The sequence below is a fragment of the Amblyomma americanum genome, chromosome 8 (genome assembly GCF_052857255.1).
Source record: "Amblyomma americanum isolate KBUSLIRL-KWMA chromosome 8, ASM5285725v1, whole genome shotgun sequence".
In the NCBI taxonomy this organism is placed as follows: Eukaryota; Metazoa; Arthropoda; class Arachnida; order Ixodida; family Ixodidae; genus Amblyomma; species Amblyomma americanum.
This window is the reverse complement of record NC_135504.1, coordinates 125976735-125993005: the sequence shown is the minus strand read 5'-3', so window position 1 is coordinate 125993005 and position 16271 is coordinate 125976735. Positions and strand designations below refer to the sequence as shown.

Sequence of the window (16271 nt, the reverse complement as noted above, 5' to 3'; positions counted from 1 at the left end):
TAATAACCCAACATTAGAAAATTATTGCTTTGTCGAATAAAAGTGGCCGAAAAAAGGGAGCACTTCAATGGAACAAAATTTTATTCTTGCAAAGAGATTCGTGCCTTTCGACATACAACTTCTTACAACTTCAAGAACAACAACTTCATACAACTTCATACACCTTCTTATCTTTCTGGGGCAAAAGAAGTATATCGCCAAACAGGAACGAAAAGAATTTTTTTTCGGCCGGCTGGGCGTGGTTTTTTGTATATGATGAAACCGCGGAAAAGGCAAAGCAGAGCTCTGTAGTGGTCGAAAATCCTGATAAAACGCAGAACAAGTTTGTTTGTCAGGAAGCACTTATCTACTGTGTAATTGAAACCATACCATGTAATTAAAAAAAAGGAGCATCATCTGCATGCAAGTCTGGAGAGCCTACATTATCAACTGAGAGATGGAAATGGTTTTATTTGTTATCAACCAATGACAGCAGATATGACGCCCGACTTAATCCCTAATATTCAGCCATACGCTCATTCCCTTTTTCTTCATACATATTTTTCAAACAGCATTCCCTTGAATAAAGCTCTAAAGTTCACTCCCTGTTCTCTGCTCCACTCATGCATAAGTCATGTCAGGTGTGCTTACTCCGCTTTCCAGGTGAAGGCCCTTCAGGAGTTCTCTTGCCGCCTGAAAATTAGGTGGTGAAGGGATAATAACTTATCGCGAACTAAGCAAGTGTGATTGCCTAATGTTAGGTTCCGTGTTCTCAAACAGCCGGCCAAGGTCACGAAAAGGGGTAAAGATAAAAAGGATTAGAATCACAAAGCTCTCGTTCACAAATGAAATTAATTGAATTAAAAACATGATAATAGGGTTATGGCGCTGAATTTGAGGTATTGGACGGGGTAAAATATGTTAACCGCAGGGGAGAAATATGGAAGACAACGGTGGGCATTACACACTTCAAGGTGTCCTCGGGTCAGGATTTACGTTTTGAGCAAAGCTGTTTGGTAAACGCCGATTGTTTTTTTTTCAATTTAAAAGTATGTCTTCATTTCAAAAAAATGCAAAACCACAGGCTATCTCTTGCACTTTGAACCTGTGGACTTTTATATGTGAAAGCAAAATCTATTTTTTTTTTCAATCAGTGCAGTGAAGCAAGGAGCTCAACTCTAATTTTGATTAAGAGGCACTCATCAGCTCAAATTTCATGTTTTAAAAGAGAATACCTTTCGAGCGCTTCGTGCCTACTCCGCCCCTTCAAATATTTCTCGCCAAGGTAATTTAGCCTGCATAACCATGTTAACAGCATATTGTACATATGACGACGCATCTGAGAAGGATTATTTATTGTTGTTATTAGAGTGACCTTAAAAAAACTCGAAAATCGAAAAAGGAAGAAGTGAATAGCAAAAAGATAGCACTGACAGATTACGTAAGCTTGTTTGGACACGCTTTCGGAAATGCACATCTCAGACATTTGCACGAACCGTTGCGTGCATGTGTTTGCACTGTTGCAAACAAAATGTATTTTTTGTCTGGCTCCCATTTGCTCGATTTATCTGCTCGAAATCTTTTGGTATTTCGACAGGCGGACCGTACATTGCATTGTGGACCGCACATCTCTCAACCGAACACAAAATTTGCATCGAGTCTTATGGTATTCTCACTTCGCTTGCCCGTTGAATGCGAATCTGGTGTTCTCGAGCCACCTGAAAAGGAGGAAAAAAATGTCTATAAGGAAGATAAATATCAAAATCATTGAAAAAGATGAAAAAATGTCTATGAGAGAAACTGATCGGTGGGAGCGATAATCGTCGAAAGGGAACATTACCCTGGCCCTCAAAGGGGCACTTGGTGAAATTGGAGGGCAAAAGGATGGTTACATCTTACAAACCAGGCATGGTGGCACAATTAGTGTTTGCAACTTAAAGTACAGTTTATGCAGCGAAAATCTATAAGAATGATGCGTGGAGGAGGACTGTGATTGCTCAACCACTTATTCTACTTAACGGTGTTCTTTCAAGAAGCTTAACATGTGTTAAGTGCTGGCTTTTGAAATGAGTGTGCATGCTACACATACGCATGCATACAATTTCGCCCTAAACTATAGCTTTGGCTTTAGGCCCAACAGTTGTTTGCTTATGTTGTACAATTTCATGTTGAAATAAGTGATAATGCATTTTCTTCTCCACTGATAACCTTCCACTGGGTAATAATTTCGGAAAGTGTGAACTCTAGGCTGGGAGACGCGAATGTTCAAATATAAGCTTAGCCCAGGAAAGAAAAATAACAATAACATACCCTTCCAACATTCATAGACAGCGTCTATTAAAATTGAGATTCCTTCGAACAGTACAGTAATTATTTCTGTCGTATACTCCCCGAATGTTTTGCTTTAGAGCGATAGTACCAGCTCCTTCCAGACCAATAATAATAATAATAATAATAATAATAATAATAATAATAATAATAATAATAATAATAATAATAATAATAATAATAATAATAATAATAATAATAATAATAATAATATAATAGGTTTTGGAGAAATGAAATGGCGTTGAATCTGTCTCACATATCGGCGTACACCTGAACCGCGCCGTAAGCGAAGGGATAAAGGAAGGAGTGAAAGAAGAAAGGAAGAGAGAGAGAGAGAGGTGCCGTAGTGGAGGGCTCCGGAATAATTTCAAACTGCGGTTCGGAACAGGAGTGGAGCGGCCAGATAGTATGGCTCTAGAGAGTTCCTGGAAAATTCTGTGCGAACTTTCAGCTTTTATTTGAGGGAGAGAGAGAAAAACGTGGGCTCTCATTCCAGGGGCCCATTGGCTTTTGCCTCCGCTCTTGCCCTGCTCGACAGCGAAAGCTGGTCTTCCGAACTTGAGCTGGACAGAGCCGCGTCTTTTTAATGAACTTTTATTCGAATCACTATTACTCTTAAAAAATCAGTTAAAGGGTGTGCTCACTCCGTTTTCCCGTTGAATGCCCTTCAGGTGTTCTTTGGCCGCCTGAAAAAGATCAGGAAAGTGATTACGCTCAGTATGTGATATAAACCAGTGGCATTCCGTTTTGCGTAATAGCCTTATGCACCACCCAGGCTTAAAACACTGCGAAGGCTCGCACTTATAGAAGAGCTGCTCTTCGATGAAATTGCAGTTTTTTTTTGCCTGTGTAAGTTATGACGGCACTGAGCATCCTGTCTGTCTCGTGGGTACCAAAGCTCACTCAGGGATAGCGAGGCATTCCGACGACCTTTGACTGGAGTGAAGACGGCTTAGCCTACTTTAATGTGCGGTACTTAAGATTCTATTTTTGGAACATGCTCCTCCCACGGGCCTGGATCGGCCTTCTGAAACAGTTTATCTTCCTAAAATTCTTTAAATGCGGCTACACGAACGAAATATGCAAGCTTTCAATGTTCCCAGAGAAAAGAAATCAAGCGTTAGACTTTCACAGGGATATAAAAACCAAGTACAATGCTTCCAGTTTGTTACTAATATGAAGGTAAACAGAGCCGTAGGGTTTCGAGCTTAAGCAACCTCATGTTTGTGACGCAAATGTGAGGAAATCTGCCTGAGCGGGAATCAACTATTCTTGTGGAACTCTCGCCAAACTATTCTCACTTCGCTTTCCTGCTGCCGCCGCATCGGGGAAGTTCTGTCCACCTGCAAAAAAACAAAAAAGAAACAGGCCCGGAATCTCTAGTTAAGCCAAGTAATGTAAAGATTAGGAATTTGGAGTTTTGGACAGTGTATATGGCTACATTAACGAGACCGCCGCAAGAAGCATGTTTATGAGAATTAAAATAAACTCCTTCTTCCTGTGAGGTTCCTTCTTTTGAACATCAAAGAAGTTCTATAAATAATTCTAATTCCTATTCTTCTGCAGCACGCAAACACCTGAGCGTACATTTTCGCAAAGCATGCGTATACTGTCAAAAAAAAGTGTAACCATCTAGTTCAGTATAAGCGGGTTATGTTTATGTATGACTTCCTTTTATTAACACGATAAAGGGTGCATGCTGTTGTATCTTCCACAAGAAACAAAAATACATTGGGAATATTTCATATATTCAGGCAGAGCAGTCGTTTAAATGTTCTTATATAGCACACTGCCGAGACAGTTGAGAAGCACCGGGTAGACAAAGGCGACGATTCGCTCGAGGCAACTGTTACAAACCTGTTTCACAAAACGCATGCTTTGCACATGTATTTACCTAATGCTGCTATTCTGGCTGTGTGCAGTCGACTCGTTTCGTGAGAGTCTGGATTGAGTGTATTTCTTTTTGCTTTTCTCGTTAAGGTTGAGCTAAACACGTACATTTGTTAATTGCAGTTTGTATCACGTATTTTATGGTGTAAATTTCCTCCAAAACAGTAATGACGGAGATTTTTCCAAATCAGAGCTCCCCCTCAATCCCCGCAGTTAGTGTTTTTAACAGTTTAGATGTAATCATGTTCTCTGTGCTGTGTGTAGTCTTGCCAAGATCTCTTGCCAGTATGTCTTACGGTTCACTTGAAGGATTAGCATTCCATGAAGGTCATGCATTCATATCAAATGGAATGTAGCAGCATTCTCAAGCGTGCTCACACTGCCTCTAAGACGTACAATAGTGAGCACTACATTGCGATTTGCGTTGCCCGAAATTGATGATTGGCGTCTTCACCAATACGTTCCACGCTGCTAAAGTTCACTTAACATGAATAAGGCTGAAATATAAGTCATAGCTCGTTTACTAATGTTTCGGCAAGAGTGTTTTCTTCTTTCTGCTACCAAAAACGAACGCTTGTCAAAACATCGGCCAGCTGACTAAGGCTTTCCTTCTGCTTCTTATTCATCGTGTGTTGTCAAGAATCCCATCTTCCCTGCCCTCTAACACAGTAGCAGCGTAGCCTTGGCTCACTTGTCGGTTTTTAAATTATCTTCATGTCGATGGTCACATCGTATTTCTGCACCCCATTTATATAGTCAGATGCTGTGCTCACACAGTCATATTTAATACCTCGGCCCTCAGCCCACAACAGCTGCGGAGCAACTGACCAAGAAGGCAGTCCGACATGTGACGCTGCGGAGGGTGTTAACAATCTCTTGCTGCGGACAGGCCGCCATTAGGATCATAACATGGCAACGTTTAAAGCTATAACCATACACAGTGCGGCTTGTCTAGCGGTGCTGTTTGAGAAACCAGCGATTATTAAATGGGATGTCATCGGACTAGTGAGGCTAGGAAGAGTTACGAGTGCGGTTAGGATCAGGCGTACACAGTGCAAAAGGGTGGGCACGTACTATGATATCGTGGATTTTTCAGATTTTCAGATTGCAGATCATATTACTTCCTTTTAGTTGAAAGTTGAAGAGGAGGCAAAAGGCATGAACAGATCCCCCATCAACATCATTAGCGGACAGATTCTTCATAAACCAACCTTATATGAGCCTTCACTGATTACGAGAAATTATTTGACTAGTAGAAACGTCAGCAGTCATGTAGGCATTGCGGAATCAGGGTATAGAAGAGTGTTATGTGAAAATACTGGAAGATATATATAGGAACTGTACAGCTACCATAATCCTCCATAAAGTCAATAATAAAATTAGAATAAGAAAAGCTGTCAGGCAAGCAGACAGGATCACGCAAATTCTATTCATCGCCTGTTTACAGGAGGTATTCCGAGGCCAGGATTGGGGATAGTTGGGGATAAGAGCTAATGAAGAATACGTAGGTAATCTGCGATTAGGTGATGACATTGCCTAGCTGAGTCACTCAGGAGGTGAACTTCAAAGCATGCTCAATGAGTTGGACAGGCACAGCAGAACGGCGGGTCTAAAAATTAGCACGCAGAAACCCAAAGTAATGTACAAGGGTCTCGCAAGGGAGCAGAAGTTCACGGCTGGTAGCGAGGTGCTAGAAGTGGTAAAGGAATACGTCTTCTTAGGGCAGGTAGTGAGTGCTAATCCCGATCATGAGAGGGAAATTGCTAGAAGAGTAAGAATGGAGTGCAATGCATATGGCAGGTTCTCTCTGATCACGTATGACGGTTTACCAATTTACCTCAAGAGAAAAGTGTACAACAGCTGTATCTTACCGGTACTCACCTACGGGGCAGAAATGTGGAGGGTAACGAAAAGGCTTCAGCTTAAGTAAAGGACAACGCAGCTTGGTATGTAAAGAAAAATGATAGGCTTAATGTTAAGAGACCGGAAGCGGGCAGAGTGGGTGAGGGAACAAACACGGGTTAATGACATCCTAGTCGAAATCAAGAGAAAGACATGGGCTTGGGCAGGGCATGTAATGCGAAGGCAAGATAACCGTTGACTCTTGAGGGGAATTGAGTGGATTCGAAGAGACTGCAAGCGTAGCAGGGGGTTCCCCGCCGGTGGCTCAGTGGTTAGGACGCTCGGCTACTGGTCCGGAGTACCCGGGTCCAAACCCGACCGCTGCGGCTGCGTTTCGATGGAGGCGAAACGAAAAGGCACCCGTACGCTGTGCGATGTTACAGCACGTTAAAGATCCCCAGATGGTCGACATTATTCCGGAGCCGTCCGCTACGGCACCTCTTTGTTCCTCTCTTCTCTCAGTCGCTCCTGTGCCCCTTTCCTTACGGCGCGGTTCAGGTGTCCTTCAAGTTTTTCATTTTAGCAGGTTGCGGCAGAATGTTAGGGGGGTGGTTGAGATTAAGAAGTTTGGGGAGATACAGTGGCCGCAGCTTTCAAAGGACAGGGTTAATTGGAGAGATATGGGAGAGGCTTTTGCCCTGCAGAGGGCGTAGTCAGACTAAAGGGTAAATATCTCAAACAGGCATCTTACCCTTATCACGCTACCTTGAAACAATTTTAAGGGCAACTTTTGAAAGCAACCGCGTACTTATTTTCTTCTTGCTTCCTATTTGTGAAGCCTTCTGGCAATATGGCGCCACGCATATAAGCCCAACACGGCAAAGTTAGCCTGGATGAAGCTGAGAGAGTACACCAGTCAGCTGCACTATGTCGGTGCATCACCAGTGAGCATGGCCAAATGAATTCTTGTACAAATGAACAGGAGTAGGTCTAAGGAGATGCGCAAAAAAGCCAGGGCTTGCCTTACTGTGCGAGCCCATAGTTCGAGGGAAACCGCCTCAGGCGGTTTCACTCGAACTCCAGGTGAGCCCATCTTAAAGTGCACTACCTATCCCTCTAGCGGAGGTTATTCATTGTATTGCTCCCTGGTTTAAGCATTTTCCGTAAGTAATCTGATGAAATACTGCTTATTTTTGCGATCCGTTAAGAACATACTGGTTGTGCTATGTTATTGCCAGATAGGTGACCGCGATATGTCCGCACCTTCGATATAAATGTAGATGGGAGTCCACTTTTTATTTAGCGCCTGAAGCAAACGTTGCGAGCTAGGCTAGTTGTCAGTGAACGGGCTTTTTTTGCGGGGAGGGGTGGGGAGGAGAGAGCTCTGGGAGCGTTCGAATTCACGGCCTGCGCAAGGTGAGCTGGGGCGGACTTTACCATGAAGTGTACGGTAGAGTGGTAATACGGATGCCGTACGCTCAACACTGTCAAACTCCTTCCTAAAAGGAAGTCGAGTAGTCTCTTATTTATATCACCAGCGCGGCTTCCGCTCTCCATCTTTGCATCATTCTAGTGTACTAAATGCTCTGCTGAAGAAATGCCTACATTACCTTTGGTTGCATTGGGCTGATTTCCTTCCATCAAGAAGAACGCTTCGTCAGAGCTCAGACGGTGCAAGAGGAAACTTCTTTTACTTCACAGGCATAGAGAAATCGGTCCAAAAGATTTTCTTTCTTCTCGTTCTTGCAGAGCACAACAGGCTTTCAAGATTTTCTTTATTTCCCTCGTCTAACGATATTTTAAAGAGATGTAAAAATATTACTAATTATTCAAAGCAGGCAGTATAATTTTAGGCCCTTAAGGACGCATTATTAAGTAGGCACTATGATTTCATGTCTTCACGGGCGCCTTTTTTGTGTCTACTACACGTACCCTTGCTGCCCCAAACGCGCGCAAAGTATGGCACCCACACCAATACTGTGGCTAGTGATGGTTACAGAGGCGCCCCCTAATAACTGTCTTCAGCGCTTTGCCGAGAGCTCAGCACTCTCACAGGTCTTGAAGGTTTTAGTGTTGCAGAAATACCTTACAAATAAATGCATGGATTTATTGGGCACCACAGCAACCGAGAAAAACAGTAAAATCTTTTGGATTTCCTGTAAAGTTTTCCGAATGTCACTCGATTTACTTGTCTCACTATTCGGAAAGTAGTACATGCGGTTAATTTCTTTCTGCAATTCGTTTTTGCAAACAGAACACTATATAAACACTTGAAAAAGTTTCGAAATAAATGTTTTTTTAAACCTTTTCTAAGCCTCCCCCCTTCTCCCTTCCCCTTGAAAGGATGCTTGTTACATGTAAGCACAACAACCGGGTGTCCTAGCAAAGGGTAACTTAGCTTTTAAAGGAAATGGTGTGGCCTAACCTAGTCAAACGAACTAACGGCTGTTGAAAGTAACGTGGCTTAGTCTGGAGTGCATTTTCGTTCTCCGATGTTAATTTTAAGGATACAGCAATGAGCGCATTTTTAAATAACGACCTCAAGAATATCAATTCGGAGGTTGTAGACAGTCGTCTAAACAGCTAGCGGAAACGTTTGAACGAAGGTACCGTTTACGCAGATTTATTTATGGGCCCTAAAAAACGGCCACCACGTGATAGCTGCTGGCGCAAATCTCTCACCCAGTGCATGCGCAGAGCCCAATCGGAAAGAGCGCTCCAGAGAAAAGGGGATAAAAGTGGCTAGTAAAAAAAAATAGCCATTTTATGTAAATGCTGCCCTGTTGCAAACAATTCAGGCAGCTATTTTTCAAGGCAATGCACAATTCCTTAATTTTTGAATTATTAGTAATTATTAAAACAGCGCGAATAAGACAAAGACGCTAAAATTCACGTGTGCGATGGCGCTGCCTTGTAATGAGGTTTAATGTTCACATATCCACTTATATACGCAGATAATTGAGTATCTGTGCCATTCAATTCAGTTGCAAGACTGCGCCTGTGTGCACGTCTCTTTTAGCGTCTTTGTATTTTTCGCGCTTGTTCAAGAGTGATGACCCACCAACTCGTCCAGGCTTCTACATCGGCATTCTGAATTGGAACTCTGTTCCTGAATATAACATTTCATAAGTTCGGTAATAAGTCTGTAGTGAATACTTAGCTTTGGAGAGAAAACATACTGCAGACAAGGCCATGCGATTCTCAACCGCAATCGTTTGGTTTCACTTGGCTAGGACACTCCGGCGTTGTTGAAAGCCTGGCTACCTTTAGCAGAGACACCTGGTATAAATGAAGCTTTTCCTGCCGTTCAAAAAACATATTTTCGACCACGCGCCGTGACCTTCTCTGTTCTGCTGCATCCATGCGCATTTCATTCACAGTTTTGTTTCGGCGCCACGTGATTTAACACTCTCTTCTTGATGGCTATCCTCGAATGCAAGCTTAACTTTGCTTGCAAAACGGCAAAAAACAGAAAGTTTAAATTTATATTCCTTTTAGGCTGTGTAATACCCCAGCCATTATCTTCTATTATCACCTAAGTTCGCTTTTATTAATATAGAAAAAAAAACGCCAGTGGAAAAAGAAGGGGAAAACCCAAGAACTTTTACGCAGGAATCGTGTAAGCTTCTCTGGCCCGAAGCACTGTCGAAAACAAAATATTTGCCTTAAATTCAGGCGTACGTGATGAAGGTTCTGTGAGGTGCAGTAATTGAGTGCCAGTATATGGGACAGATATTACCCAGACACAGCCGACCTCTTTTGTACGGCTGAATCATTTATTTTGTCTGCGTCCATTCGAAACTTTCTCCAGTCTTTATATTTGTGTTGACTTTGACAGATGACCTTTTCCCTTCCGCACGTCTTGTTCAAATTTGCCCCTGAAAAGAAATGAAACACACCAAACCTGTCACACACCAGCGAGGTGTACGATGGGGCTTATTTCACCTTAGTTTTCTGACACAAGAATATAAGGTGTTAAAATAGCAGTACGTTTCGTAGCATCCTTGTCTTGTTTGTACATCAAATAAGTAAACTTTGCAAATTGCTTTATGTAATGAGTGCCGAACCTACTTATAGCCACCCAAAATACTTGTATTTCTTCCGCTATAATACGCTGTTTTGTACTGCATTCAGCAGTGGTCAGAGCTTATAATGTGATTCTTGCTATTTTAACTATTCACAAATTCGCGAATATAGCGAATATAGCAAATATAGCGTGATAGCGGCGAATATAACAGGAAATTTTCTGAATACAACTATTAACACCGTTTCGTCACTTCCAAAGGCATGAAGTACACTGCCAGTTTTTGAATAGAGAGCATGAAAGGAGCGTACACAGGAAAGGTTCCTTCCAATTATGTTATTTAGCATACGTAGGAATGTTTAGATGATTAGTCGTTTCATGAAATTCTTCGCTATATAACAGGTACAACATTTGCTATTCTCACCTGATAAATGGAAATAATTGCCCTAAAACATGTATTGTTTTTACTGTGGCTGCTATACAGTCTCTATATTGTTGCTAGCCGTATAGAAAGACTGGATCACTAAAGCCATGTTTGATGCGTTTCTAGTGATGTATTTTAGATTGTCAATACTTCGAAGGTGCTAAAGAATGAAATGCTTAGAAAACCGTAAAAATACGCAGTGCCGCTGTGGAATGTTCTTTTGTGTTGAACTCTTTAAAATGTGCATTGTCAGTAGGCTTCGTAAAGAGATATTGAGCCAGCGCTTTGCATTGTATGCGGTGTGAATCGAAACGCAATGCAAATATGAAGGTTAGATAAAGAACGATTCATGACTTAATGAAATATATAAAAAACATCAATTTTACAACTCAGGGGAGGGAAGAAAGACAAACATTCTTTACAGCAATATAATTTAAATGTTGAAAACATTTAGAGTTGTAAACAGTTCAATATCGGCTGCCTTAATTTGCATGCTAAAATGTTACACGTTCTATCCAACACGAAGCTCGTATATTCAAGCTTGGAGCTAACGGGCGATTTCGATTACAATATTTCTGAAGACGACGGTACTTAGAGAATACTCTCACGCAAGCCGCCTTTTACTTCATGTTTTACTCTTTCAAATGAGCTCCTTTAATAGTTAACATGGGCTTTAGTTTGAAAAAAGACAAGTAATTTCTCGGTCAGTTCGTTGAAGAAGTCTGCCACGCCTCCCTGACGCAAAAAGATTCGCAAAGCACGCCTTATCCCACATAGTGCGTTTGACGCACTTTGGCAATCTTGAATTGAACTGCAGCATATTATTATGAATTTGAGAACCCTTCCCCTTAGATATGACCTGTACGCTGGCTGCTCTAATGCGACGCGGTCTTGTCTTCACAAGCATTCGTCTTCAGAAGTGTCTTCACTGCACTCTGTATAGGTGCAGTGAAGACACTTCTGAAGACACAGAGCAAATTTTAGGAGTCATTTGCCATTAGGACCCTCCGCGCGCAGTTCTTAATTCGCACAGAAAATTGATATCAGTTGCAGTTATAGCTTTCTGAACTGCCATTCTTTGTCCAAAACGCATGAAACTCTTCTCCCACTGCTTATCTCCACAAAAAGCGGAAAGTCATATATTTTTTTCAAATTGAATTGGACGGCGGGTTGTTTTGCCGCCACCTCTTCCGATATATCTTATCTTTCTGCCCCATCAGGCAGGATTCGGTAGCTGGTCGCATACCTTGATTATTTTCTGTTTATTCCCGAGTCCCCCTCGGCGCGTCTCTATTTCGAATGAATTGCCGCGTTTTCTGTGGGAAAACTTCGATACATTTCTCACGCTTTGTATTGTGCGCACGGGCGAAAACAATATAACACTTCGGGGAACTTACAATAATCGTCTGGATGGCAAAGTTGGAAGTAAACGAAGGTATATCGTAGTTGTCGCAACCAGGATCTCCCACCAACAACTCCATCTTCCCGTAGCCGGTAGTGAGGAAGAAAACATTCTGTTTCCTATAGACTCGGATATAGTCCCAGACATCAGAGTTTGGCGCTGGAATGAAGCCGTAGACGCCCGGCGCCACTACGCCTATCCTGCACGATCAAGAAGACAGAAGTGTAAAACACACGAGGAAGAGCGAAAAAACACAAGAAAAGTGAAAAAAAAAGTTGGAGGTTAATCAAGTTCACCTCAAGCATTCGCCTGCATAGTCGGGCTCTGATGATGATGATGACGGTCGCTCGGGGAGCCCCTGGCGCACCCTATCGCAGACATCGAAAGGCTTGCTTCCGTTACATACTGATTTATTTCACATCATCGTCCGAATTAAGAGGTGAAGCTAATTAGTGAGCCTAATTATTCAAGTGTTCCTGTAATGCAATTCGCTTACGGTGTGTTGTGGGTTACTCGTACAATGCCCTCATTTATCTCGCCGAAGTAACCTTCTTGAGCACTGTTGAGGTAGCTTGTCTGACTCCCGGCCGAAATCAGAGCGGTTAGATTACACAACACCTATTTAGAAAAGCGAAATTGCTTTTCTATGCCACAACCCTTTTAACGAATCATGATTTTCCAGTCACAACGACGCCGCCGAGGGTTTTTCACCGAACGGGATCTTTAAAGCTATCCCTCTAAAATCGACGTCCGTACTTATTGTGGTCGTTGTCCTTAATTACTGCAACGCCACGCTAGATTTGTTGTCCATGACTATGAAAATTTCATTGATATTCATAACATGACTTCAGTATTTAAGTGTTGACAAAGGCCTTGCACTGAACACTTCCAACGCAGCCGGGTCTAATAAATGTTAATGTTGTTTCACCGCAGTGGTGGCCTGGTGGCATAATGCATCAGGAGGGTATGCAGGACATGTGAGGCTAGACACCCAGTGCTACCGACTGCCCACTGGTATTCAAATGAGTACAAGCGTTTCCCTGGCTTAGAGCTAGATTTCTTTCGCGGTTACTTTCTTTTGCGTTTTGCACCACAATTTTCATCTTGGAGCTGATTTTCATCTTGGAGCGATAGCTACATTACGGCAGCATTTCGAGCCTTCATCGTGGCTGCACCGGCGCGCTGTCACGTGGTTGGTCACGTGGTGCGAAGCAGCTGCCGGCGGCGTGGCGCCGTGGCTGATCACGTGGTTCGTCACGAGGTCGGTCACGTGACCAAGTTCCACTCAGCCAGCTGTAGCTATCGCGTCACTCCAGGTTTAACCAGAGCTAAACCACCCCCATTTTTTTCTTGTTTTTCGCTTCTCCGTGAATTTACAGGGGCTCTTCTGTGCCTTTGCCGATGTGAACCTGTCGTCCAGAGACAGTGCCTTACGATGCATCTCGCTGTACCTGAAACGCGGCTATCAAAACTGAGAGGCTGAGGCATAGAAACTTGCAAGCAGTTTTCTGGGGATACGGTACGATGGCCTCCGTATTAAAATTAGTGAGAAAAGTAAAAAGTAAACGATAAATGATTCATCGTGTTCCGTTACCGCGTGCAAACAAAAATGAACCAGCGCAAGAAGCTAAAACGCGTAATTTTTTATCGCCACCAAAGCCACAACAGAAAAGACCGAACCTGCATTGGCAAGAACACATCATCGAAAAGGTGTGCAGAAAGATAGCTTTCAGTGGCTACGCACATATTCAGGCAAAGCAGTATTTTCCGTACAATGTACTCCGTTCCTTGTACTTTTCGCTGTATCACTGTCACATGAGCTACTGTTGCGAATTTTGGGGCCAAACCTACAAAGCCTATTTAGTTTCCATACGGAGACTACAGAAGAGACCATTGCAGGTAATTGGCCATGCGTCTTCAAACAATAGCTGCAGTTGTCTATACAAGGAGCATCGCATATTATCATTTGAATCCGTGCTTAATTACAAACTATGCGCATTGTTAAATAATATTAATACTAATACTCCTCCATCACTAAATTTTTTCTTATTACCGTACCGTAACACAACACATGCATTAAATGGATATTTCAATTTGCCTGCCTGTCGCAATGTATACGGGGAACGCTTAGTTCAATTTTCCGGCGCAAAAGTCTGGAATACAGTACCTATTAATATGAAGCTTGCAAATAACTTTAAGGTGTGCTGCAAGTTTTCTGTTATTAACAATCAGGAAGGGCCCTGACCTCCATCTTTTCTTTTTCGAACGGTTTGGTAACCTTTATGAACTTTTGTTTCCTGTTCCTGTTAACTCAAGTGCGCATTTTGTTCCAAACCATTCTTTATTACTGTTTCTGCTTCTTTTCTTTTATTTTATTTAAAAAATTTTTGCTCATTACGGCTGTCTGGTGTATTTTATTTTAGTTATGTACTGAACCGTTTCACTAGCCGCACCGCTATCGCTCCAAATATTTTTATATGTAATGCGTTGCACTTTCAAAATAAAGAATGCTTTGACTTTGACTTTGAAAGCAAGTAGTAGAGAGCAAGGCGCGTCAGCCATTCGCCTGTGAATCACAAGGGAAGACCAAGAGAACGCCAGTAGCAGTATTGCCACCACCATGCCTTGGCTGCGAGCGGACTTAACGGGGAGGGCTTCTTTGTTGAGAGATAGCGCGAACAGATCTTATCTCCTTCCGTAACGGATCTGAACCACTCATGCCGCGCATGACTGACGGTATATGGTTTATTAGTGCTTAACGTCCCAAAGCGGCTAAGGCTTTGAGGGACGCCGTGGTGAAGGGCTCCAGAAATTTCGACCACCTGGGGTTCTTTAATGTGCACTGACATCGCACAGTACACGGGCCTCTGGAATTTCGCCTCCATTGGAATTTGACTACCGCGGCCGGGATCAAGACCGCGTGTTTCAGGTCTGCAGCCGAGCGCCATAACCACTAGGCAACCGCGGCGGACGCGCATGTTTGTAAATATGCAAATACAATCAAGAGGGCACAATCTACACACTAGTTTTGTTTACTTGAAATGTCGAGACCAACTCAGGCGCTCTTTTTTATGTCTGTTCTTGTAGGCTTGTATACAAATTATATACTAGAGCACTGCTTCTTATCTCTGCGGCAAGTCTAATGAATAAATTGTTTACCACGGCTCAGTTTTGCTATTGCGCTTCAACTATTTCTATCTCACGCATGAGTTTTTTTTATTCATCAGTTTTTTTCGTTCATGAAGAAAGATATCAAAAGAAACACATTAAATTCAGCATTCAACAGCATACGTTTCTAAAATGTGCATCAAGTTATCACGACCGCATCATTCCCGGGGTAAATATCTTCACGTTGCATCGGCTCCAAGATGGTAGCTATGTAACGGGCCCTCTTTTGATGATGCGGAACGCAAGTACATTACTTCACATTTCACTACAATGTAAAACCGGCTCCTAAATTCGATTGAGATCATTTCATGCGGAACGTATACCAGGAACAGAAAACTCACGTTTCTCCAGCCTGGATAATTCCCCAGTATAGCACGACAGGATCAATCCATTCACGCGTGAAGGCGCGAATGAACGGCGCCTGCAAGAAGTTGTCAAAAAGCCACTACGTCCAGTAACCTCTACGTAAACTAATAGATTTTAACGACTAATATGTTTGAAGGTAAGGGCGAATTGAGGAAGGCACAAAAACAAGCTACGCACGTACAAAATAAGTATTTTCTCAGCCTTGGAAGTGGTCCGCTGGGGAAGCGCTAAGGGTCTGGTCGCCATGAATACAATTTTTTATTTTAGCTTAACTTTTGTGACAAGTTTCGGGTGTAATTAGACAAGTTTAAGGCTAATAAGATTTTTTTCTTTAAACGAATGTTTCCCTCAGAAAGGCTTCAATAGTAGTGAGGACTTCGAGCTCAGTTATTTTAATACCTGGAATGACCAGTTTGCGCGCCTGATTGGTGCAAGGAAGGGTGCTTTGATGCCAGTGTCACCGTTGTGGTACGAAGACTCGGGCTTTCAGGCCCCCTATAGTGCGAGAATGGCAAAAGGATAAGTTGTGTAAGGCTGAACATAGCCTGCAAACATTTGCAACCGCACGATGGGGAGTGGCACGGAGTGATGAAAGCGGCTACAAACAATGTTCTTTGGCACCATGTGCAGGTGACGCCGAAGGAATCGAGATTTATGCACTAAGATGTATTTCCATGCCGTGACAGTCGGTGCCAAATTGAAAAGAGCGTTCGTATTCATTGCCATTCCGCCGAAGGAATTCAAGGATCTCAATAGCGATGTGCTCCCTCACTCCTCCCTTCCATACACTCAGTATGGCATGGCGGTATCATCGCACAAACCTGGAATTCGCTCATTCTTTGTCCTAC

General features: G+C 42.7%; 2 long non-coding RNA genes across 2 annotated transcripts; both read right to left on the bottom strand.

Annotated features, from left to right (window-relative positions):
* Window positions 1-600: 600 nt before the first annotated feature.
* LOC144102747 (uncharacterized) lies at window positions 601-7738 on the bottom strand. The gene is made up of 5 exons (XR_013308228.1): window positions 7650-7738; window positions 3609-3650; window positions 2952-2993; window positions 1656-1697; window positions 601-672 (listed from the first exon to the last, which is right to left on the bottom strand). It is a non-coding gene; the product is annotated as an uncharacterized LOC144102747 (long non-coding RNA).
* A 2106-nt stretch (window positions 7739-9844) lies between these two features.
* Window positions 9845-15514, bottom strand: LOC144100682 (uncharacterized). Its single transcript, XR_013307797.1, has 3 exons — window positions 15399-15514; window positions 11885-12089; window positions 9845-9917 (listed from the first exon to the last, which is right to left on the bottom strand). It is a non-coding gene; the product is annotated as an uncharacterized LOC144100682 (long non-coding RNA).
* Window positions 15515-16271: the final 757 nt, after the last annotated feature.